The sequence below is a fragment of the Periplaneta americana genome, chromosome 11 (genome assembly GCF_040183065.1).
Source record: "Periplaneta americana isolate PAMFEO1 chromosome 11, P.americana_PAMFEO1_priV1, whole genome shotgun sequence".
NCBI classification, from domain to species: domain Eukaryota; kingdom Metazoa; phylum Arthropoda; class Insecta; order Blattodea; family Blattidae; genus Periplaneta; species Periplaneta americana.
Genome location: NC_091127.1, coordinates 12,075,091 through 12,100,946, shown reverse-complemented (window position 1 = coordinate 12,100,946; position 25,856 = coordinate 12,075,091). Strand labels below are relative to the sequence as shown.

Below are 25,856 nucleotides of genomic sequence, written 5' to 3'. Positions count from 1 at the left end.
CCGAACTGAATGGACTCACAAACAGACCGAGCTGACTGGATTCACAGACTGACCGAGCTGAATGGATTCTCAGACTGACCCACCTGAATGGACTCACAAACAGACCGAGCTGAATGGAGTCACAGATTGACCGAACTGAATGGACTCACAAACAGACCGAGCTGAATGGAGTCACAGACTGACCGAACTGAATGGACTCACAAACAGACCGAGCTGAATGGAGTCACAGATTGACCGAACTGAATGGATTCACAGATTGACCGAGCTGAATGGATTCACAGACTGACCGAACTGAACGGACTCACAAACAGACCGAGCTGAATGGAGTCATAGACTGACCGAGCTGAATGGATTCTCAGACTGACCGACCTGAATGGACTCACAAACAGACCGAGCTGAATGGATTCACAGACTGACCGAACTGAATGGATTCACAGACTGACCGAGCTGAATGGAGTCACAGACTGATCGAGCTGATGGATTCACAGATTGACCGAGCTGAGTGGATTCACAGACTGACCGAACTGAACGGACTCACAAACAGACCGAGTTGAATGGATTCATAGACTGACCGAGCTGAATGGATTCTCAGACTGACCGAGCTGAATGGATTCACAGACTGACCGAGCTGAATGGATTCACAGATTGACCGATCTGAATGGATTCACAGATTGACCGAGCTGAATGGATTCACAGATTGACTGAGCTGAATGGACTCACAAACAGACCGAGCCGAATGGAGTCACAGACTGACCGAACTGAATGGACTCACAAACATACCGAGCTGAATGGAGTCACAGACTGACCGAGCTGAATGAGGTGAATGGACCTACACATTGATCCGTAAGTGGATGAGTACAAAGTGAACTGACTGTCAGAGTTAGCTAGCTGACTTACTGACTGAAGTGACTAGTTTGAGTGACTGAATAATCTACCGTTGAATTAAGGAAGTAAAAGTTAATTTATGAGTAAAACGTGCATCTAGAACAAGGAAGAGCCTCCGAGCACAACAATGCAGCTTCACAATCTCTGACAAGACCAAGACCGAAGTCCAGGATGTCGGATTTGATACCTCGAGGTCGAATTCTCTTTAAACACCCATCTTAAAGCCGCTGTGAAGACGGAAGAAGTGTGACGGGATAAACCGTGATATCTTATTTCATTATCTTCAATCTAAAATTACACGTGATACTGCGAGAGTGTTCTCAAATGAGGTGTGAAGGCTGGAAAATTAAGTTAATCTGGATAATATCACTTTACAAGGTCCATTCTCATTTCTAATATAGGTATAATCTTTTTTCTAAGCTTTCACATTGTGAATAGCAAGAAGAGGTTTATAATATAATAGTAATAAAAATAATAAACATAATCATTTCTCTATTCCTACTTTATTATTATATAAAATGAAAAGGTCGAGTATTGTGAACCAGCAAAACATGGACTTCGACATTTTCACGAAAATAATATATGTTCAGCACCTATCAAATCAGATTCTGTAATAAAATTAATTCAATTTGCTTTATTGCATACAAAGCGAGTCAAATCTGGAAAGGACAAATGCCAATCTGCGATGCAGATAATATGTGATTCGGTTACTAAGCAACATGGTAGTTTTTCTGTATCGTTGTCGTGGAGACAAGCATAACAGAACAAAACACTGTGTTTTCTTAGTTTTGCACCGAGGAGTGGGACAGGTTTTTCTTGTTTTCTTAAAACTAGACTTTTTGAGCACGTCCATTCTCGGTCTAAGTGACCGTTTTCATTCATATCAATCACACTTTTACATTTTGGGTCGACAGCCATATCTGTTACTGTTGCGTAACAGAACTCCAATGCGTACCGTATGCATTTGGATTTAGTTTACTCTCACATTTCACAATCGCTTATTCTCGATACAATGATTGAGTGCTTCAGTAACAGCAGACAACTCTCAAGCCGGCTGGCTGTTTGGTTGCTTGTACCACAGTCTACTATATACAGTCGCGAAGCTCAATATGTAGTAAAAATGCAAACATGGGTAGTTGCCCACCACTAGGATCGCTACTATCGCCTCATCATCGCAGATCTCTCTCCTAGCAGACGACAAAATATGTTACACTTTCGTTGTCGTGTTCTTTTGGAAAAATTAACACCTTCCTTCCATTATTGAAATATTAAACGCATAAAGTTAATTTATTATTTTAATGAAGTATATTAAATTCCACCATAAACTCGAAGATACCTGCAAGAAATAATTAATATAATTTTTGTTTGTGCAAAACTAACTGAAATTTACTATAATAGCTTCACTCATTCAAGATTAGCGATAATTAACTATGAAACCAATATATATTAATTTGCATTTCCCATTAAAACAATAATAATGGAAATCTGAATTAATGGAGTAACTTACGTGTACCGGTACTTGTAGTGTAGGCTTACGTAGTTAACAAAGTGGGATGAGGTTAAGCACTAATAATCACACCAGAATTGGAAATAAAACGTGATCAATAAATTTTATTGTAACATACTTTTTCTACGTCTCTAGTAAATTAACAAATAAAAATAACAACAAAATTAACAGCTATAATTAAAAACATATCCTTTGAAAAAATAGGCCTGAGCAATAATAATCCCACCAGAATTGAAAGAAAACGCGATCAATAAATTTCATTAAAACAAACTTAATTTTTCTACGTCTTTAATAAAATAACACATAAAAATAATAACAAAATAGCTACAATTCAAAATATATCCTCTGAAAAAAAAAGTAGACCTAACCTTTATTTCTCTGGAAATTTAGCAGCCTAAGTGACAGAACTTTAACCGGTATCTAAAGTCCTTTCGGTTAGACTGAAACATTTCATTGTGAAATTTAAGGATATAATGTATTCTAACAGTCACAAAGAACTTCAAATTAACAGTTTTGTTTCTGCACAGCATTCTTGTGGAAACCCAGGAACCTTTCTGAATCTTTCGGAAACCGGAAAAAAGGATAACTCTGGCCTCTTTCTCTTATTGTTGCTACAATTTATAGCACTACAAAGTCTCTTCCTTGTCCCATATTATTATTCAAATTATTATATTTTAGCCATTAACATTTTCATTACAACTAATAACGAACATTTCACAAGCATCAATGTGAAATACGCAACGAGCTAGCACTCGATAGAAATACGACACAGTCCAAAGTCGACCATGGACAGTCTATTGTTTCTAGTTGCTAACCGCTTGGAGCGCTTTATCACGAGATTTGCAAAAAAACACCTCAAGCTTCGCGACTGTATATAGTAGACTGTGCTTGTACTGTATCATATCCGAATACTCAAGGCTCTATGAATTCCCACAGTTAATTGCTCTGTAGTATGTTCGCCATAGGAATTCTAACGAGCTGTCCCCCCTACAATAAGGAATGACATACTATATTCCCTATGGATACAATACGTAAGTTACATAGGTACCGTATTTTTTAGACTATACCGGATGCTAGCTATAAGTCCCAATTCAATTCAATTCAATTTATTAGATCATTAAACATAGATACAGATAATATACTTTGTCACAATTCATAGGCCTACATTTAAAAAAATAAAAATAATTAAAACAAAAATAAATTTAAACAATTCACACATGGTAATACTAAAAAAGTAACCAATTTATTTATTAAAAAACGATTTCATTCGAATTTGTGTTTATAACCTCACCAACAATGTAAAAATAATTTTTTGATAACCGTTATTGTAATATAAACTTAAGTTTTAAAACTTTTGATTGGTAAATTACAATATTGAGTGGGAATGAAGGATGGATAGAACAGAGAAAATTATCTCCGGCACCGGGACTCGAACCCAGGTTTTCAGCTCTACATGCTGACGCTTTATCCACTAAGCCACACCGATTTCCAGTTCCGATGCCGGACGAATCGCCTCAGTTTAAGCTCTACTTCACAGTTGTCCCTTTAGCGGCCTACCCTCATGTGCTGTGTCACAGAATATGTGACAGTGGCACAATGTCCAACGCACTACGTACAGAGGTGCACTCATTACGAGTGACTAAGTGGCCGGGATTCGACGGGATGAGCGCCGTCTTGAATCACTAAATGATTACTTACGCATATCATATTATTATATACGGAAGTACATATTATGATATTTCCTTGAAGGAATTCTGCGTTATCATATGATGAAGGATGGATAGAACTGGAATCCGGTGTGGCTTAGTGGATAACTGTTAGCACGTAGAGCTGAAAACCCGGGTTCGAGTCCCGGCGCCGGAGAGATTTTTTCTCTGTTCTATCCATCCTTCATCATATGATAACGCAGAATTTCTGCACGGAAATATATGTACTTCAATAAATAATAATAATAATAATAATAATAATAATAATAATAATAATAATAATAATAATAATAATAATAATAATAATAATTGGGAAGCTTATCATAATTATTATAATTTCGTCCCCATAACAGAAACGTTTGTGTTAGTCTTTTGTAATCTACAGTATGGAATATTAATTTGTTCTCTATTTCTAATTTCGTGATCATGAATATAATGAGTAATTGTCGATATTATGTCGAATGTAAAGGACTAGATCAGCGAAGGGAATAGCCTCTTTCAGAGAGCTTAGCTTCTTCCGCTATCTTAGTTGCTTTTATATACAGATACTCATTTTTAGTGCTCTGTTTACAATACGAGTTCCCCGTCCCTGGACTACATCATGTATGTACAACTTTATAACTGTTTAATACCTGTAATTGTATAAAAAGTCGCCTACAATGTTCAATATAGTTTGCATTACACAAAATTCTAATGGCTTTCTTTTGCAAAATTAAAACATTCCCAATTTTAGTACCATTTCTCCCAGAAAATAAATAAGTAGAAAAATAAAATTATTATAAATTACTAAAATTTACCTACTGGTGTTTTATGTGAACTTGTACAGGTACATATAACTAATAAAACCGCGTAATATATAAATGAATTTAAATTTCTTACTGTTGGGATTACAAAGAATACCTTTTGTGCGAGATCGTGCGTATTTGCTTGGTTTCCGCACAAAACCAATCCGCGGAAAGTCTAAAATTCCACATTCAGTATTCCCAACCTAACACACATAACAATTTCCCTCTTCTTACCGCTTAAGTGACATATTGATTTTACTGCTTTAGGCTTTTAACATATTATTTTTAGACACGTTCAATATAGTAATAATTATCAATTGGAAACTTACCACTGCAATTTCACCTAAATTGCACTGTTAATTATTGTTTTTAAATATTTGCAAAAATTAAGTAAACTCTACAACTCCACTAAAGTTACTGCATTCGTGATGCCGTGAAAAAATCAACAAGATTCCAGACTCATCATAGACTGGGCGGAAAAAAAAAAGACAGACGTATATCACAGCCTGCTGGAGTATAGTAAACACAGAAAACATTCTAAAGCAACACTGTTGAAGATAGATATTTTTGTTTTGCAAATTTGCCGTCATTGAACAGAAACCAAGATGGAGATTTCATTGCAACTAATTAGAAATTCCTCTTTCAGGTATGTAATAAACGATCTTCGCACAAAATAATGTACGATACACGAGCAGTATGTTTTCTTTCAATTCTCGGAAATTAAAAAAGCTCAACTACGTTTCGCTTTTTCAAACTTTTCCTCGAACATCAAAACTTTAACATACCGCTCTTGTAACGCATATTACTATTGTGTACAATCCAGAAAACGAAAGTTTGTCTATCATCTTATTTGTGTGCATATGAAGACATAGATTATCATACATTATACACATTGTTATTTGCAGACGATCAGGTAGTAATTGCATATGAAAACATGGGATTTATGTTGAGAAAATTATTGGAAGAATATGATAACTGGGCTCTGAAAATAAATGTTGATAATACATTTCATACGGATTTTGGAAGAGATATTAAGGATATAAGATTGGAAGATCAGATAGATATCATTGAAGTAAGTGAAGAATTGAGTAATATCGTGCTTTCAATTGATGAAAAAGATAGATAAGAAGATGATATTAAGAACAGAACTATTATAAGCTTTGCTAAATGGTATTTTGTGGAACAAAAATACAGAGTCTTTCATAAGTAACGAGTCTATCGAAAATCGACTATCCTGGATAATTTTTTGAAATGATGTTCATCCTCACGAGAAAGAACTCTTCCTGGTGCCGTACAGTCGACTTTGAAACAAACACCCCCTCCCCCCGCCACCAGAGGAAGCTACTTATCCATGTGTAATGTGCATCTGATGCCAACTTAAAATGACCTGGAGCATGGCCTTCTATACTCCAAGGATAATGGCAAACGGCTATGCCTATACACATTGTTGTGATAGACTGGAATGATAAAATGCCACACAGCCGCTTGACGTTATTGTAGAAGAGAAAAATTGCTGCCTGGTTTGAACTTGGAAACAGTGTCGCTCAAATTAAACGTTTATTCTGCAGACGAAATGTTTCCAGGTAGATGGATCGGTCGCACAGGCTCAGTCCGTTGGCCTCCGCGATCACCTGATTTTACTCTCTTGGACTTCTTTCTTGGGGATTCATCAAGGATCGTGTCTATGCGACTAAGGCATGCACCATTCCTGAATTATTGGAACAAACTGAACAACGATACAAATGGTTAAGCCTGACATGCTCACTAGAGTCCATGAAGAGTTGATACATCCCTTACATTTGTGCATTCAGCAGAACGGAAGACATTTTGAAAATTGTACATCACAATTTTTCAATAACTGAAACTAATTTTACATTTGTGTTTTAATAAAAGTTTAAAACACTAACCATTCTTCCGTTTAATGACTCTGGCGGCGAGGGGAGTGGGTGTTTGCTTTCAAATCGACTGTACGACACCGGGAAGGGTTTTTTCTCGTGAGGATGAACATCATTTCAAAAAATTATCCAAGATAGTTAATTTTTCGATAGACTCGTTAATTATGAAAGACCCTGTATAACTAGAGAAAATAAAGAGCACACAATATAAAATTCAATAGTGAGAAATACTGTTAGATATGGGGCTAAAACCCAACTTTCGGTCAGGGAGTAACAAAGAAAGCTTCAACTCAATGACATAGAAAAGAAAATTCATTACCTTCTTCCTACGTATATAATTAAAATCTGATTAACTGATACTTAAAGTTTAATTGCTTCAATAGAGCCCTGCGAACAAAAGAAGTTGCATATGACAAACAAAGTCCTAGTCATTTCCGTAATGTAAGAAGCTATGTACATGAACTGAGATCGTTATTCAGGTGTGGTCCAATAACAATAAGTAAGTCTCCTTGACAACCTATACAGAAATGAAGACAAGTGACTGCAGCAAGGCAAGTTAGAATATAATCCCGTGGTAGCGCAGCATTTTTGTGAAATTTAATATAAGATCTTGTGTACTATTAGACAGGGATTAAATTTACTATTAAAGCGAGGAAAAATTACAAAAATTATAACAATATCTGGAGATGAAAGACATCGGTTCAAACTCTTATATCACGAAAAATCTGAAGTTTCAACACATAACTAGAAAAGCATGTGTTTTTTCTTCAGAAATCCAAATATTAGAGCAAATTTATTGTAAAAAATATCGACAATCAGAAAGCGATTTCTCAATAGACTCTTGTTTATCCTACTGTAATTTAATTCATTCTTAGTTTTATCTTCATTCTCACTGATCTTTTAAACCTTGCCAGTAAAATCCATAATTGTGGAGGTTGCAAACAAAACCAGTCATTTCCACTGTAGTATTTTTTCAGGAAGTATAAAAAACTGTATCGAGCCTTCACTTTACCCCAAAGTGAACGATAATTTTATGTGTCGTGCATGTTCGTTGTTCAAATAGTGCCAATAATAATGATTTCAATTATTTTCTGTACATTTTATAGATAACAATCTTTACGAAATATCCGGTTTTGTTTAGAAATGTGAGGGAAATGTTCACTTTTGTTCGAAAAAAGCTATTTTACATTTATAACAGTAAAACAAACACTTAACTTAACCAACTGTATCATGGAGTAACGAATATAGCCTAATATTACATGGTAATTAATAATTATGTAGTAAGCATCGGCCAGGCAAGATTTCAGCAAAAGCGGTCCAGAGTACATAGGCTTATATTACCAAATATTTAGTCATTAGCCTACATACACAGTGGGCCAAAAAAAACGCCACAAAATTATAAATACTCTATTTTCGGAAATACATAACATTAATTTATAATGAATACACTGTTGGAAAGAGTAGACTTTAAAGATGAGCAGGACCTTTTATTATGTTTTTTTGAGACTCAATTAAAATCTTATGGAGGTCAATACACAATGACGCGAAAAATGTGGTTTTTGAAGACATTTTATTACTTCAGAATACAGAAACTGCTGCTTTACTTAACACGATATAATAGAAGATCTAGGCATAGGTGAAGAGAAATACGTTTGAAGAAAATCAGCATATACTCGTACTTATATTAACTTCGATAGACTTCAGTCAGATACAAAATTTTCTGACCTTGGAAAGTATAATTAGCATGCTATAACACCGCTAGCTCATTACTCCATATTAGTTGAAGGCAATTTTCATTTAACAGCTCATTTCAAATTCAGGGGCCCCGCATTGACGAGTTAAGGCGATCATTAACTAATGATTAAGTTATAATATCAAATACAATCTAGAACTCTGATAAACTCCCACCAAACAGCAGCTTTATCCACTAAGAATATCATAAACTCTCACCCGCATCAAGAAAAGTTCTAGTCATGTATCATTCCCAATGCATAAAGTTTTACACAGACCTCCAGTGTTCCTCACACTTTCTATTGCCTCCATGAAACAGCAGACACTTGTTCTTGCACTTGCGTCTCACAACACTTTCATTACACAGTAATTAACACCGCGAATGACTTTCAAGACTGTCTTGTGTTTCGTCTCAATTTACAAATGAGCATCGATAGAGAAATCTTTGTTCCGAAAGATATTGCACAATGTTACTTTTAGGGCATACCAACGATGGCAGGTTGAAATGAAATTAGCCTACGTGCCAGCAACAAATTCATACCACGCTTCCATAGAAAATAATATTCTACTGGTTTCAAAAATGTTCTTCTGTCTGATATCGAAAAAAAAATTATAATATTAGATCAATCTATTCATTTATTTGAATGATTACTCAAAACAATAGAGTCTTTGCATAGCGGATGAGATCGTAATACGATAATAATGGACGATGGAGGAATAATGGAAATTAAAGTCATAGTTACTACATCAAGCCAAAAATATCAGACGGTCTTGGAACAATTGAACTTTGAAAGCATAAGATAACAATAACATTTTCAGATAACCACCGATTCGTTACTTCGTTCCTTCCTCCCTCCGTTCGTTCGTTACTTCCTTCCTTCCTCCCTTCCATCCTTCCTCCGTTCGTTCCTTTCTTCCTTCCTCCGTTCGTTCGTTACTTCCTTCGTTCCTTCCTCCGTTCGTTCGTTCCTTCCTTCCTTCCTCCCTTTCATCCTTCCTCCGTTCGTTCGTTCCTTCCTTCCTCCGTTCGTTCCTTTCTTCCTTCCTCCGTTCGTTCGTTACTTCCTTCCTTCCTTCCTTCCTTCCTTCCTTCCTCCGTTCGTTCGTTCCTTCCTTCCTCCGTTCGTTCCTTCGTTCCTCCGTTCGTTTCTTCCTTCCTCCGTTCGTTCCTTCGTTCCTCCGTTCGTTCCTTCGTTCCTCCGTTCGTTTCTTCCTTCCTCCGTTCGTTTCTTCCTTCCTCCGTTCGTTCCTTCGTTCCTCCGTTCGTTTCTTCCTTCCTCCGTTCGTTCCTTCGTTGCTCCGTTCGTTTCTTCCTTCCTCCGTTCGTTCCTTCGTTGCTCCGTTCGTTTCTTCCTTCCTCCGTTCGTTCCTTCGTTCCTCCGTTCGTTTCTTCCTTCCTCCGTTCGTTTCTTCCTTCCTTCGTTCGTTCCTTCGTTCCTCCGTTCGTTTCTTCCTTCCTCCGTTCGTTTCTTCCTTCCTCCGTTCGTTTCTTCCTTCCTCCGTTCGTTCCTTCCTGTTCGTTCCTTCCGTCCTTCCTTCCTCCGTTCGTTCCTTCGTTCCTCCGTTCGTTTCTTCCTTCCTTCGTTGCTCCGTTCGTTTCTTCCTTCCTCCGTTCGTTCCTTCGTTCCTCCGTTCGTTTCTTCCTTCCTCCGTTCGTTCCTTCGTTGCTCCGTTCGTTTCTTCCTTCCTCCGTTCGTTCCTTCCTTCCTCCGTTCGTTTCTTCCTTCCTCCGTTCGTTCCTTCGTTCCTCCGTTCGTTTCTTCCTTCCTCCGTTCGTTTCTTCCTTCCTCCGTTCGTTTCTTCCTTCCTCCGTTCGTTCCTTCCTGTTCGTTCGTTCCTCCCTTCCTTCCTCCGTTCGTTCCTTCGTTCCTCCGTTCGTTCCTTCGTTCCTCCGTTCGTTTCTTCCTTCCTCCGTTCTTTCCTTCCTGTTCGTTCGTTCCTCCCTTCCTTCCTCCGTTCGTTCCTTCGTTCCTCCGTTCGTTTCTTCCTTCCTCCGTTCGTTCCTTCGTTGCTCCGTTCGTTTCTTCCTTCCTCCGTTCGTTCCTTCGTTCCTCCGTTCGTTTCTTCCTTCCTCCGTTCGTTCCTTCGTTGCTCCGTTCGTTTCTTCCTTCCTCCGTTCCTTCGTTCCTCCGTTCGTTTCTTCCTTCCTCCGTTCGTTTCTTCCTTCCTCCGTTCGTTTCTTCCTTCCTCCGTTCGTTCGTTACTTCCTTCCTTCGTTGCTCCGTTCGTTCCTTCGTTCGTTTCTTCCTTCCTCCGTTCGTTCCTTCGTTCCTACGTTCGTTTCTTCCTTCCTCCGTTCGTTTCTTCCTTCCTCCGTTCGTTCCTTCGTTCCTACGTTTGTTTCTTCCTTCCTCAGTTCGTTCGTTCCTTCCTTCCCTTCTCCGTTCGTTCGTTCCTTCCTTCCCTTCTCCGTTCGTTCGTTCGTTCCTTCCTTCCCTCCTCCATTCGTTCTTTCCTTCCTGTTCGTTTCTTCCTTCCTTCCTTCCTTCCTTCCTCAGTTCGTTCGTTCCTTCCTTCCCTTCTCCGTTCGTTCCTTCCTTCCCTTCTCCGTTCGTTCCTTCCTTCCTTCCCCCGTTCGTTCGTTCCTTCCTTCCCTCCTCCATTCGTTCTTTCCTTCCTTCCTGTTCGTTCGTTTCTTCCTTCCTTCCTTCTTCCGTTCGTTCCTTCCTTCCTCCGTTCGTTCCTTCTTTATAATAACAATGTAAAAAATTGTACACGTGTCCACAATTTTACGGACGTTGTGAAGTAGGTGTACCCACACAACACGATGCCATCCGACCCTTCTTACTGTTACGGACTACACAATTTGTCAAGAACGGAAACTAATCAGAACCGCGACAACCCGAGGGCTCGACTTAAAAGTGAATCATTTGTACTTAACACCTTTTCGTTAGTTTACTTAAGAAATTTTTTATAAGCCTAGCCTGAAGGTCACTGTTTCACCTGACCCAATTGTCACACTGACGCACTGTGCAGGTGTGCAGGCCTGTATCTTCACAGTTCAACAGCGAGGTCGACCGACACCTTTAACAGGATTGCGCTTTTCTATTGTTCAATATCTATTTACTAGTCCGCCGAGTTACCTCTGTGGCAGCGCGTCTGTCTCCAGACTAGCCGGCCCGGGTTCGATTTCTTATAAAATTTCTACCTCGGGATTAGGAGAGATGACGGTGCACAACTTCCAATCACTAGACTGTGCACCAATATGCCTGGGTTGAATCCCAAATCTCTCCGCAGTGCATATGAATGGAAGGCATAATATGCCACTCTTGATAGTGATTCGTCCGTTGGATGAGGACGTTAAGCCTGGCGGCCTCCTTGGTGCCCCCTTGGCACCGGGTTTCCCCTTCTCCCTTCCTCACCTTCATCATCATCCTCACCCATTCCCTACACCACACTTACACGAACACTTAACATACACTCACCCTAGTACACGACATAACTCTTCACAGATAGACATATTATGCATAACGTGGCCCCCCGAAGTGGTGTGCAATTTGAAAATGGGTTACAGTCCTACAGTCCTGCCATCTACCCGCAGTACGCCTATGTGGAACCAGAATCACGCAAAGTGAAGTGATTAGGCATTAGACACACACACACACACACACACACACATTTTTTCTGTATTAAAATATATTACATCTCTACTCTCATGGTATTAAAATATTATTTGAATTTACAACACGCACACAAGTGGCGAAATCATGGAACGCATGCGTCCTAACTTCGCCTGTTTCATCGCACCGTTTGTTTTGTTTTTGTACAAGAAAGAGTACCTTATTCTTTACGAAATTTTTATTTAAGGTGCTCTTTAGTATCAATATTGCAACGAAATTTGTTGTACTTTTGAAATCAATTTAAAAACAAATTTCCTTAAGATGGTGAACTTAGGGAGGTTTACCTTACTTTATGACACGAGTCAATTGTTAGGGAACGAGCTAAGCGAGTTTTCTAATTTTAACGAATACAATAACTGTAACATTTGCTACTTTGAATCTCCACGACAGACTCTTTGAAAAGGAAAAGGAATGTCTAAATTTTGTACTGTAAGAGTGCGAAATTACGTACATAAATAATTGATTAAATAAATAATTAAGTAAATAAAATAAATAAATAATTAAATAAACAAATAAATAAATAATTAAATAAATAAATAATTAAATAAATCAATAATTAAATAAATAATTAAATAAATACATAATTAAATAAATAAGTAATTAAATAAATGAATAATTAAATAAATAAGTGATCAAATAAATGAATAATTAAATAATTAAATAAATAATTACATAATAAAATAAATAAATAACTAAATAAATAAATAGATAAATAATTAAATAAATAAATAATTAAATACATAATTAAATAATTAATTAATTAAGTAATTAAATAAGTAAATAAATACATAATTAAATAATTAAGTAATTAAATAATTAAATAAATACATAATTAAATAAATAATTAATTGATTGGTTAAATAAATAATTAAGTAAATACGTAATAAAATAATTGATTAATTAAATAATTAAATAAATAATTTTTGATTAATTAAATAAATAAATATATAATTAAATAAATAAATAATTAAATAAATAATTAAATAAATAAATGATTAAATGAATAAATATTTAAACAAATAAATAAATAAATAATTAAATACATAAATAATTATTAATCAATCAATAATTAAATAAATAAAATAAATAAATAAATAAGTAATAAATTAATTAATTAATAAATAAAATTCTGAAAAATATCACCTAAAATCTTGGGCAGGTAGGGGGGAATAATTTCAGAAAATACGAATTAATTTATCATCTCTTCATTCTTCTAAAATGTTATATTATTATTAGTAGACTGTATAAATACACACTATTTTCTATTGCATTATTCACGATATATACGTGTAGCTTTGACTTATCCTAGTACTAGCGAAGCATATAAAAACTTACCCTCCACAGCAGGCTACACCTGCTTCATCTTCAGGTGAAAGAAATTACCCCCAAACTAACTTCAGCTTGTTTTGTTATTGGATCTATGCAAGAGATAGTAAATATCAGTACCTTGAAAACAATATACTTTGCATACTTCCACTCGGTAATGAGTTTTGGAATAATATTCTGGGGAAATTCCACAGATAGCAACATTATATTCCTACTACAGAAAGAGTAATTAGAATAATAGCAGGTGCCAAATCTAGGAAATCGTGTAGGACTATTATCAAAAAAATACAAATAATGCCCATGGCTTGTCAGTATATCTTTTCATTAATAATCCGCCTCGTATGTATTCGTGAAAACTTTGTAACTAATTCAACAGTTCATAGCATAAATACACGTCAAAAAAATGACTTTCATACCCCAACGGAAAGTATATCGTGCTATCCAAAAGGAGTGCGTTATATGGCAGTAAACATTTTTAATAGCCTCCCTATCGATATAAAAAATGAAACTCAAAACATAAAATTATTTAGGGCCAAATTAAAGAAGTACCTAATTTCTCACGCCTTCTATTCTGTAGGTGAATTCATGACATTCAATAACACTTCATGAAATTGATACTAAAACTTTGTGTTGTACTAGTAGACTATATTGTAAATCTCGTCTGTATATATTTCATCTAGACTGTGACTAAATTAGGACTTTATAGTAGTATTAAGTTTTGTGACTAGTTACATATTCTAGCTGTGAATCAATGTATGAATACCATGGAATGTTAATAAATTCAGTACAATACAATACAATACAATACAATGCAATACTGGAAAGGATACCCTATTCATTAGGATCATTAGATATGCTTAAATCCACTTTTCTGACCCAAGAAGGATACCATTATAACTATGACATTCATCAGGTTCAAACTACAAACCGTGAGGTTTTTAGATACGTCACTGGAAGAAGTCGAAGCTACGCCTATTCTGATTAATCCACCTTGCATTCTTCCTCAATGATTTGTATTTTTATGTCCCTGGCTACAAAGCCAGCAGAACCGAGTTCGATTCCCGGTAGGGGAGTGGAGATATATCTTCCTTCTACATAGACTAGATGTGTACCCCTCGTGCTGTGTTTTCCTGTGTTGTTTTAAGCGATCGAACTTTAACGAACTTAGGCGCAAAAATCATGAAAGACCAGTATTAGAATTTTCATACTCATAAACCAGAGAGCCAATAAATATTATATTCTTTAATGTTGGTTTACTTTCACCATATTTTGTGATGCAACAGCCCATGGAGGGCAAGGCCGACCAGCCGACTGCTCGCCTCACGTTCAAATTCTCAGCAGAGGTGAACGATCATCCAACCATTTCAGGGGTTATGTGTGGTCAGCACAACGTTTCCCCCTCCAGCTGTTACAACTGACTCATGAAACCATATTTTGCACACACTGAACGAACCACCTACATTAATCGCCATGATGGATGGGTACCGGTTCATACATTGGACGAGATATCATACGAAAAATCCCCCCTCCCCATGAGGACTCGAACCAACGTTCATTTCGTATCGCTAGTCAATAGCGCATGATGTCTTAGACCAGCCTGCACAAGGTTTGCGCTCTCCGAGCCGGCTCACAGCTCATGAGCGGAATTCAGATATTAGCTGCGCTCTGTATAAGTGTGGACTGGAAGAAGGGGTGATCTCGTACAAAATATACACAAAAGGAAATACAGTACTAGTAAGAGTGTTTATGAAATGAATTCCCGTTCAGTGTTTGCAAAACTATCTTGGACTATTATTAATTAATAAAGAAATATTTATTTTTACAGAAGTAATAGAAATTCTATAGCTACTTAAATGTACAATATCATTTTGTTATATTTTTATTTATCAGTACATCAAAACGAGGTTTTATGCTGTTGGCAGCTGAAAGGAACAGTAGCCTACTGATCGTAATGAAACATCAGTTACAGATGTTCGATGTCTGCCTTTATTAAAGTTGATTATAGAAAACAGTTGCTCACAAATATAAATGTTGAGCCAAACATAGCAATCATTTTCACAGCCAGCCTGTGTAGTCGTGGATATTATTGCTAATGTTTAGTCTTATAAAACTCAACCAGGCTAGTAGTATTATTCAAACGATCTTTAGCCCTTAGGTCACATTGAAGATCAATACGTTCGAGCTGTAAATCGTTAAATGTTAAATGTTTTGTTCCGTCTTTCAGATTCCTCCATACTGTACTGTAGCAGTAGGTAAGCAACGTGAAACAGTTACTGAGAATAGGCCTACACATTGCACTCCACTAGATAACTGAATGGTCGTTTCCCTCTCCTCTACCTATAGCAAGCCTATGTCATTCTGACGTATCTTCCTCTCCGTTTCGGCGAGCGGTAAACACAGCTCTCCCGCTCCGAAGGAGCGCGCGCGCGCTCGTTGAGCGCTGTTTGTGCAGGTATGTCTTAGACCATGCAGAGGGACCTTTCACCAAAATACGCTCAAAAAAATTGAGCATAGCATAGTAGGATACATCCTCATAAAGTCAACCAGAGTGAGATGTTAACAGCTATGCCAGCACTGTGTATTGTCAAAGCAATACGGCATCTGAATGGGCCCGTGTTGCCTGTCTCACACTCTAAGTGTTATCTATCAGTGCTTCCTATTTTCTTACGCAGAGTAAATAACAAGGATGTTGAAATTGTAGGCCCGGCTGTTTATTATATCATAAATCTAATCTCTCCAAGAATTCACTCTGCTTCCTTATAAATAACATCCAAGGTTCTGAAATTATGCCGGGATTTACCTACGTCAGAATGAGGTTAAACAAAACCTACAACGCATATTGATGGTACAAAAATCTATAGGCCTATGTATGAGCTATTCCATCTCAAATCGACAGAAATATAGAGAAAATTGACCTTACAATTCCTAAATACAATGAAACTTTTTTTTGTACGTAGAGAACTGTGATACAATGCTTTGTGCAAAGTTTGAGGCATCAGAACTTCATAGTGTTTAAATTAAAAATATTTAAATTTATCGTATTTTCATAAAATTAGCAACTTTAAACTGTTGTGGCTCCGAAACCCTCAATGATCAAAATCATAGTTTATTTTGATGCTGAGAAATTAAAGTTTAAATTGACATATAAACAGATTTTCTTACTTTTTATGGAAATGGAGAAATTTAGATTTTTCCTCATTAAGACGGCTTTGCCACTGAAAAAATATTTTTAAAATATATAGTTAGATTCCACATTGAAAGTACAAATAAACACATATTTTTTACTGATGGTATGTTGATAAGAAAGTATTGAAAATATCAAATAAAGAAAATAAATAGTACGCGCGTGAACTGTGAGACGGGAGCTAGCCGAGACAAGCAATGCCAGGAGACAAACACGTGATGTTTCGTCTAGTAGCGCATAGCTGGGCTAGCTTTATCACAAGTTTTCATAAACAAAGGAGTAAAATGACGCCCAACGCTCGCTTATCTTCAGCTCTCGGCCAGTGCGTGCGGTACGGCGCCGTTCAAGTCCAGGCGTGTGAAAATAATTTAATACCCTCGAAATGTATTGCCATACCACTAACGAAACAATGTCATCCCTCTTAATAATGCAAGGTTTTTTCTCAATATTTTCTTTTTTACATTTTTTCAAATTGGCAAAAAGCCTAAAAGTAAGTAAAATCAGATTATCTGTCTCTCTGTGTACAATAAAAATAACACAACCTACCAAATGTCAGCTTCGAAATGAGCTCCCGTTCAATGTTCTGCAGTAATTGGTTCCAGAGTTCTGAGCGCTGAAAGAGGCTTGTTTTTATTAAATACGCTAAATTTGCCGCTGAACAATACGAAAACCGTTTGATTTTTGATAGTATATTTTTGAAAATGCACTCTCCTCAGCATCTTGTATAAGTAGGGAAAAAATTAGAGTATAAGAAATGCGAGGTTTTTTACTGATCGATTTCATATGGAATAGCCCGTATAGAGTAGTACACCTAAAATGCACAGCAACTACGTCAGTCAAATTGGCTTAAAAAACGGAGTATTTAGTAATTTCACTAGTAGGTCTACATATTTCTTAGTAACAGGAAGTTAAACATTCCTTTAGAATTACGTATTCCAAACACAAGTGTAACAACTATGTGATATTAAAAGTTGATTTTTCTTACTTGAATTCAAGCCTTCAAAATTAATTCTGCTAGGAGCCATCTTGCCAACTTCATGCTCCCATCTCTCTGCTACAAGGAAAGCAGCAGCATCATTCTTCTCTTTCGTGAAGTTCATTTCAGCTGTGAACAAGAAATCTTCAATGAATAAATATATAATAATCCAATGTAGGTAGAGAAAGTGTCCCTACTTGGTTTCCATAGTGCTATTACTGTCACTTCCAAATAGCCCTATCTTAGTCATCAACTCATAGCTTTCCACAAAAAGAACCCAAAATTCGACACCGTAGCGGCAGCAGGGAAAGGAATACATTCAAATTTAGTTTTCTATGCCCACCCCCAATCTCTCACAACCATAACTTACAAACCATTCGTAGGCCTTGCTATAATAATCATATCGATGGCTAAAAAGTGATACCTCGTATCTGTAAATATGCAGGTGAATAAAAAATGTTTTAAAAGTTATTTTTTCTGAAAATAAACTAACTTTTACATATGTTTTCGCTTGCAAGATCTTCTACTCGAGAACAAATTACTAGTTAACTGGGGTTTTCTATAGCTTTTCTATAGTTTTTTTAGAAAAGACTGGAAAAATGGTCTAATTTTCAGAGGGAAGGTAGTTTGGAATGTGAAGAATTCGTATAGGTCGTAGTTAACTTGAAGACATATTATAAAATAAGTAAAAATTGGAAGTGTAGATCGGTTTAGGTAGCCTAAAAACGATTATTTAACACATGCTGGCAGTTCACTGTGCAGTGATGAAGTGTTTCCCTCATAACTCATAAACTTATTAACTTTTGTGCGAGATCGTGCTTATTTGCTTGTTTTCCGCACAGAACCAATACGCAGTAAGTGTGAAATACCACATTCAGTATTCCCAACGTAACACACATAACAATTTCCCTCTTCTTACCGCTTAAGAGACATATTCATTTTACTGCTTTAGGCTTTTAACATATTATTTTTAGAGACGTTTAACATAGTAATAATTATAAATTGGAAACTTACCACTGCAATTTTACCTAAATTGCACTGTTAATTATTGTTTTTAAATATTTGCAAAAATTAAGTAAAGTCTACTACTCCACTGAAGTTATTGCATTCGTGATGCAAGTAACATTAAGGAAGCCGTGAAAAAATCAACAAGATTCCAGATGCCGATGTTATTACTGCAATATGTTATATAAATAATATTGTTAAAATATTAAAATGAAAAATAAATCATTACATAACCTTACCGTTTGTTTTAAGTTCGCATTTATAGACTGGGGGAAAAAAAAAGACAGACGTATATCACGGCCTGCTGGAGTATAGTAAACACACAAAACATTTTATAGCAACAATGTTGAAGAGAGATAGTTTTGTTTTCCAAAATTGCCGTCATTGAACAGAAACCAAGATGGAGATTTCATTGCAACTAATTAGAAATTCCTCTTTCAGGTATGTAATAAACGATCTTCGCACAAAATAATGTACGATACACGAGCGGTATGTTTGTTCAACTACGTTTCGCTTTTTCAATCTTTTCCTCGAACATGAAAACATCAACATACCGCTCTTGTAACGCATATTACTATTTCATGTTCTCTCTCTTTTATTTTATTGCTGAAATTCATGTTTACAATATCATGCTCTTTCAACTACATTCCTTAGTAAATAATATTTTTTTTATTTTGTGTTAGAAGAAAATACTGATATTTGACCATTTTTTAAAATGAATTTATTTTTTAACAGACAATCTATCAAAGGTAGAGAAATGATCTTGCATCATATTGTAGATATGATATGCATAAATACAAACAAAAAATTTCATCATAGAATGTTGGATAGTTTTTAGTTATGTGGGAAACGCTTCATCACTGCGCAATGAACTGAATTTTGAAAAAATAAATGTGATTTTTTTTAATCGTAAAAGTATTTTTATGCTCGACCATGCCGAAATGTAGTAATTATACACCTGGTAGTAGCCCTTTAATGCACCTCATTAAAGTACACCTATTCATTATAATTCAGTTGTTCAGCCAATGAGAAATCACCATTGTACCATTACAAAACCGCAAGTACCGATTATTCTCGGAATATGCAATCGAAAGACAATTAGCGAAAAGTCACGGAGGCTGGAAATCCAATACTGTCGCAGAAGGTTAGCCTATGTTCTGTTACTATAATAATTAGCGTTAATTGTAAATAATATTCAAATAAATTCAATTTGTCATCTCGTTTTTCAATTCTAAATCAATTTCCAGGTTATATCAATATTAATGTTCATGTTATTCTCTAGATTATATCAAGGTCAATGACATTCGTCCCTCGGAAAAATCAATACTTTCGCGTCTGCGCACATCTCACAATTTAGAAGGTCAGTTCCGCTCTTCACTTAGATAACCATAACATGAATACTTATGAATAATTTCAAGTTAGAAATATGGTCGAGCATAAAAAGTCGTATGAAACTTGCCTATAATGGTAATTAAGACGCTCGTATGAAAATTATGAAACTCGCTTGCGCTCGTTTCATAAACAAACATACTCGCGTCTTAATTACTACCATTATAGGCTCGTTGCATAATGTACTATTTTCATATAGCAGAAGGACAGTGTTTTACACATATTAATTTTCATTATTGTATAAGATACAGTAATGGGGGGAAAAAATGTTGAATATTTCCAAAATTTTACTGCTGTAAGCTGTACCTAACCCCATTAAAGAACCATGACATACTGTAAGTACAGATGAAAGGTTTCTCAGCTTAGCATTCAACGGATAGGCTACATGTTGGAATTTCCGCAACGTAGAGGTCAGCACAAAACCCAGCATCCATTTAACAACACACATCATCATACTGACGAGGAACAACCACTCGTGCCTGAAATGGATTCAAACTCGCGATAATGCCTCCACGCAGCATAAACCTGTGTACGCAACAGCCGGCGTCTATTCCCTGCCATTCCAAATTAAGATCTACGCAGGCCTATTTCCAGTATTTGTACAAATGTGGGATATTCACAGAAAAGAGAGTTGGCGGACACCCTAATTTGTATTCACCGTTGGCGATGCTCCGTCTTGACCCACGGCCAAAATGTTTTCCTCATTCTCTTCAGGAAAGAGCCAGGACCGGCTCCAACCAGATGACGAACGCTCTTTCCTTGTCCAGTATTTCCATCGGCCTTAATAAATGCCCGACGGTACGGGGTCAATCTACTTTAACATTTATATATGAACTGCTTGCCAATTGAACGTTTCAATAGAAGTCCGCCAACCCATAAAATATATTATTATGATGTAATAGGGTGGCGGTCGTGAACAAGTTTAATTCTATTCCAATGTCGAGGACTTGACAACTAGTACATCATTGACTCTTCTGGACTGATCTCAACTTGTTTGATACTTATTTGCAATTTTTACGCCTGTGAATATTTTGACACCGGACCACGGAGATTGTGCATCGATTTGTTTTCATTCTCTCTTGTCAGAGAGCTCCAGAGCCGTTATCGTGTTGAATTTATTATCAAGAGTAACGGTAGAATAGAATAAGGAAGAAAGTAGAGGAATAGAGTATAACGAAATAGAATAGAGTAGAATAGAATAGTGTAGAGTAGAATATAATTTAGTAGAATAGAATAAATCAGAGTAGAATAGAATGGAGTACAGTAGAGTAAAAAAGAATAGAATGTAGTGAAGTAGAGTAGAAAAGAATAGAGTAAAATAGAATAAAATAGAATGGAGTAGAGTAGAGTGGAGTAGAATAGAATAGAATGGAGTAGAGTAGAACAGAATGGAGTAGAGTAGAATGAAGTAGAATAGAAAGGAGTAGAGTATTGTGAAGTAGAATGGAGTATAGTAGAATAGAATAGAGTAGATTAGAATGGAATAGAGTAGAATAGAGTATAATAGAATAGAATGGAGTAGAGTGGAGTAGAGTAGAATGGAGTAGAGTAGAGTGAAGTAGAATGGAATAGAGTAGAGTAGAATAGAATAAAGTAGAATAGAATGGAGCAGAGTAGAGTGAAGTAGAATGGAATAGAGTAGAGTGGAGTGGAGTATAATGGAGTAGAATAGAATAGAATGGAGTAGAGTAGAGTAGGATAGAATAGAATATTGTCATAGTAGAGTAGAGTACTTTTATTTTAGCTGACAGAGTTAAGGCCATAAGGCCTTCTCTTCTACTCAATACAATACAATACCTTAATCAATACAATAGTGACATACATATTGCATTTAAATTATTGTGAATATTTACAATACACTGAAGATTTTACATCAATATCATTGAGTTAAATTTTAGGCTTAGACTTAAGAGTATAATGATAATCTTTATTAATTGATTCACTCATTCAAGAACGAAATATATTTCACATGCTTTAAAACTACTATTCGAACCACGATTTTACCTCCCTATCGAATTAATAATAATAATAATAATAATAATAATAATAATAATAATAATAATAATAGTAATAATAATAATAATTTTATTGCTAGAATAAAGATTAATATTGTTTTTGGTATATAAAAATCACTCTAGAATCCACACAAAAGAGTGGATACTCGTGCTGAGGGGGTATTCCACGAAATTTTATAATTAAGTATTTAATTAACAAAAAGTAAAAAGAAAAGAAAACATAGATATTACAGTAATTTTAACTGTATATTGCCTCCCTAAACAATAATTTTAATTGATTTTTTTAAAATAAGGAGCATTAGCAAATTGTATGTTTGGTAATTTAGCCGTTATCATGTTATAAAGCCTTGGACCGAAGTTGCTACTATGATTATAAGCTACAGTTGTGGTGCATTTAGATTCTGTCTGATCTTTTACTTGTATACTTGTGTGAATGAAAATCAAACATATTACGATTTTTATGTACGAAATTCAATAAGAAATTGTTATAAATTTGTCGAATATTAGGGGAGAGTCGGGTAGTATCGGACATCGGGTAGTATCGGACAGTGCGTTTTTTTCATCTACAACCATATGGTAATACCTGAATGACATGGTTACATTTCTCTATGCGATATCACAGAAACGTAACTATGTCAATCAGGTACTATCATCGTGTGGTAGATGAAAGAAACTCACTGTCCGATATTACCCGATGTCCGATATTACCCGACTCTCCCCTAAGTACTTTAAATTCAGAATACAATAAATTCTCAATCATTTGTAATTTAAACGTTGTTAGTCATTTATCCAACCTTTGTAATTCTGTAATATTTATTGAATTTGGTATGCTTTGTACTTGCTGTAAGCCACAATCTTGGTATGTTCAACAAAATAAAATAATTTAAGGGGAGAGGATGGTATTTTTTGGTGAAAAATGAGTAAATTAAAAAAAAATCTTTAAAATACTCTGTGATATGTGTGGAATGCATAGCATAACATTTTGTGGGTATTTGTGCCCTTATCGGATGTTGAGTCGCCATTTTTAAACTTGCTGCGTTTTGGATTTTTAAATTATTCGCCCACTTTTATTGTTGTTTCCGGTAAATTAAATCTTCAAATTTTTTTTTAAATACCCTTTGATATGTGTGGAATGCATTGCATAACATTTTGTGGGTATTTGTGCCCTTATCGGATGTTGAGACGTCATTTTTAAACTTCCTGCGCTATGGATTTTTAAATCACACGCCCGCTTTTATCGGTTTCCAGTAACTTCATTTTTTTGCTACATTGCCAGACGAAAATGGATATAATTTCTGAACTATTAAAGATGCATCCATGAAATTTAGAACACACATTCTTTAGACTATTAGGAAACTTTTCTCTGTAACAGAATTTTGTTAATTGATTTCATTTTAAAAATACGTCCGTTTGTTTTCAAGAAAGGAGATCAGAAACTTGTTATTAAATTTTAATTGTTTATTTTACAAACGTAGGGACTAATATCAAAATTCTGTTACAGACAGTTTGTAGAACATGCTTTTGCAAATACATTGGAAAAAACTGTTTGAATCTATCTTTAAAAACGGTTTAGATATATCGGTTTTAGTGCAATCTTGCATTGGGTATATTTTTTTTTTTCAAATTTGGGCCCCCAAATATATTTTTTTTCAAAATATTTTTATTTGGTTGAGTTTCCACAGACTGGAATGCTTTACCTGCAGACTTACTAAAGGCTTTATAAACAACCAAAAACGTATTTAAAAATAGGCTTAAGGACTTTACTAATAGACGATAATTATACACAGTATGTAAAGGATGTAAATGATATTTTGTTATTGAAGTGTTGTATCAGTGAAGAATTATGTTGTGTCAGTGAAGTGTGTTGTGTCAGTGAAGCGTGTTGTGTCAGTGAAACGTGTTCCTTTCAGGGAAGCTTTATAGTTTATAGTGGCAGTGCAAAGTATTTGAACAGTGAAATGTTTTTGAAGTGTTAGTGAAATCAGGATAGAATCAGTGAAATGTGTCGTAGTTCCAGTGCAGTGAGTGAGTTGACAGCGAAATTAGTGTAATGTGGAAAGGTACTTGTGCAGATATGATCATATCATACTCGTGGGTTTTAGTTCGAACTTAGATTTAAGATACAAATTAGATTTATTTTAAATGTTATTTTAAGTGATAGTGCTTCATTTAATTTAGGATATTCCCTATTATTATTATTATTATTATTATTATTATTATTATTATTATTATTATTATTATTATTATTATTATTAATTGGTATTATTATTAAGTGTATTTTTAATTAACAAGTTTATTACTGTCATTATTGAGTGTAATTAGTAACCACTGCCACCGAGTATATACCCATTGCAGTGTGAATAAATACATACATACATGAGCTCTCAACATACAAAAAATTAATATTTTACACCAAATAGGAAAAAAGTTTTAAAAAATACCATCCTCTCGCCTTAAGAATATAACATTTGACGTGTTAGAACGTTTTATAAAAATGATCCATTCAATTTTAATTGAATTTATGCGTCATTTGTGAAAAACCCTGTAAGTCTACTAACTATGGAAAGGAATTTTGTCACGACTTCCATAGAAACAGAATGTAAGTCAGCAATTCTTTCATAATTCAGCACATCGCATGAACTTTGCAGTGCTGCCCGCTTTAATAGAACCCTCTTATAACTTAATAGTAAGTTACGCCTTCCCATTGTTTTCTTCCAGCAAATGACGGCAGATTCCAAGACCTGACAACATTCAAAATTAGCGTACCCAGCAGTCCACACTCCAGACAAGTGAAGGGCGGATGAGGGACTCCTTATCGTTCTGGAACAATACTAGACACAAACCTGATGCATCCGAGAGCAGAGTGGGGGAGGAAGGACTCGTGGGAGGGGGGTATAAAACGCAATGAGAAACAAAGCGACAGCGTACTAATAATTGTTGGGTAGGAAGAGACAGGAGTCCGCGAAGGTCCGCGAGAGAGTATCTGGGGCGTGCTGTCGGTCCAGTCAGTCAGTGCGTTGCCTAGCGACAAGCAGCCGGCGTGGTGTGCAGTGACAGTCCTACTCGTGGTGAGAAAAACAACACAGTAGTTTGCATGTGTGTGAGAATGTTTGTTCAGTAGTTATCAATGAGTTTTTGTATTGTTGTCTCTCAGTACAAAACGATGTTGTATTCGGACAACCATTATTAGTTCGAAAACTAGACAAATAGTGATGTGATTTCGGTTTGTTTTTAAACGAGTGTTACGGTAAGCAGTGAAAGTATAGTTCTTACATGCGATGTAGGCAATTTTATTATTTATTTCAGTTATCATCCATGCATGAAGTGTCTTAGATCATTATTTTCTGTTTGACAGAAAACGACAAGAAATGTATTCTAGAATTCTGTTGTTTTAAGGGGTTAGGTACAGCTTACAGCAGTAAAATTTTGGAAATATTCAACATTTTTTTCCCTCCATTACTATATCTTGTACAATAATGAAAATTAGTATATTTAAAACACTGTTCTTCTGCTATATAAAAAAATTTACGATTGAAAAAAATTATTTACATTTTTTTTTTTAATTCAATTCTCTGTGCAGTGATGAAGCGTTTCCCATATAACCCAAAAACTATCCAACATTCTGTGATGAAATTTTGTGTGTGTATTTATGCATGTCATACCTACAATATGATGCAAAATCACTTCTGTATCTTTGATAGATTGTCTGATAAAAATAAATTCATTTTAAAAAATGGTCAAATATCAGTATTTTCTTCTAACACAAAATAAAAAAATCATTAATGAATGTAGTTGAAAGAGCATGATATTGTAAACATGAGTTTCAGTAATA

The 25,856-nt window shown here is 35.5% G+C and overlaps 1 protein-coding gene across 2 annotated transcripts in view; it reads left to right on the top strand.

Moving 5' to 3' along the window:
* Window positions 1–25,856, top strand: part of LOC138708807 (organic cation transporter protein-like) — a 366,346-nt gene that overhangs the window by 141,077 nt on the left and 199,413 nt on the right. Inside the window, exon 1 of one of the 2 annotated variants that reach the window (XM_069838998.1) lies at window positions 24,943–25,092. The exons of the other annotated variant lie outside the window; for it this stretch is intronic. The gene's annotated coding sequence lies outside the window, so the exon portion shown is untranslated. Of the gene's footprint in view, window positions 1–24,942; window positions 25,093–25,856 lie in introns of those variants that run through there. 2 annotated transcript variants of the gene reach the window in all.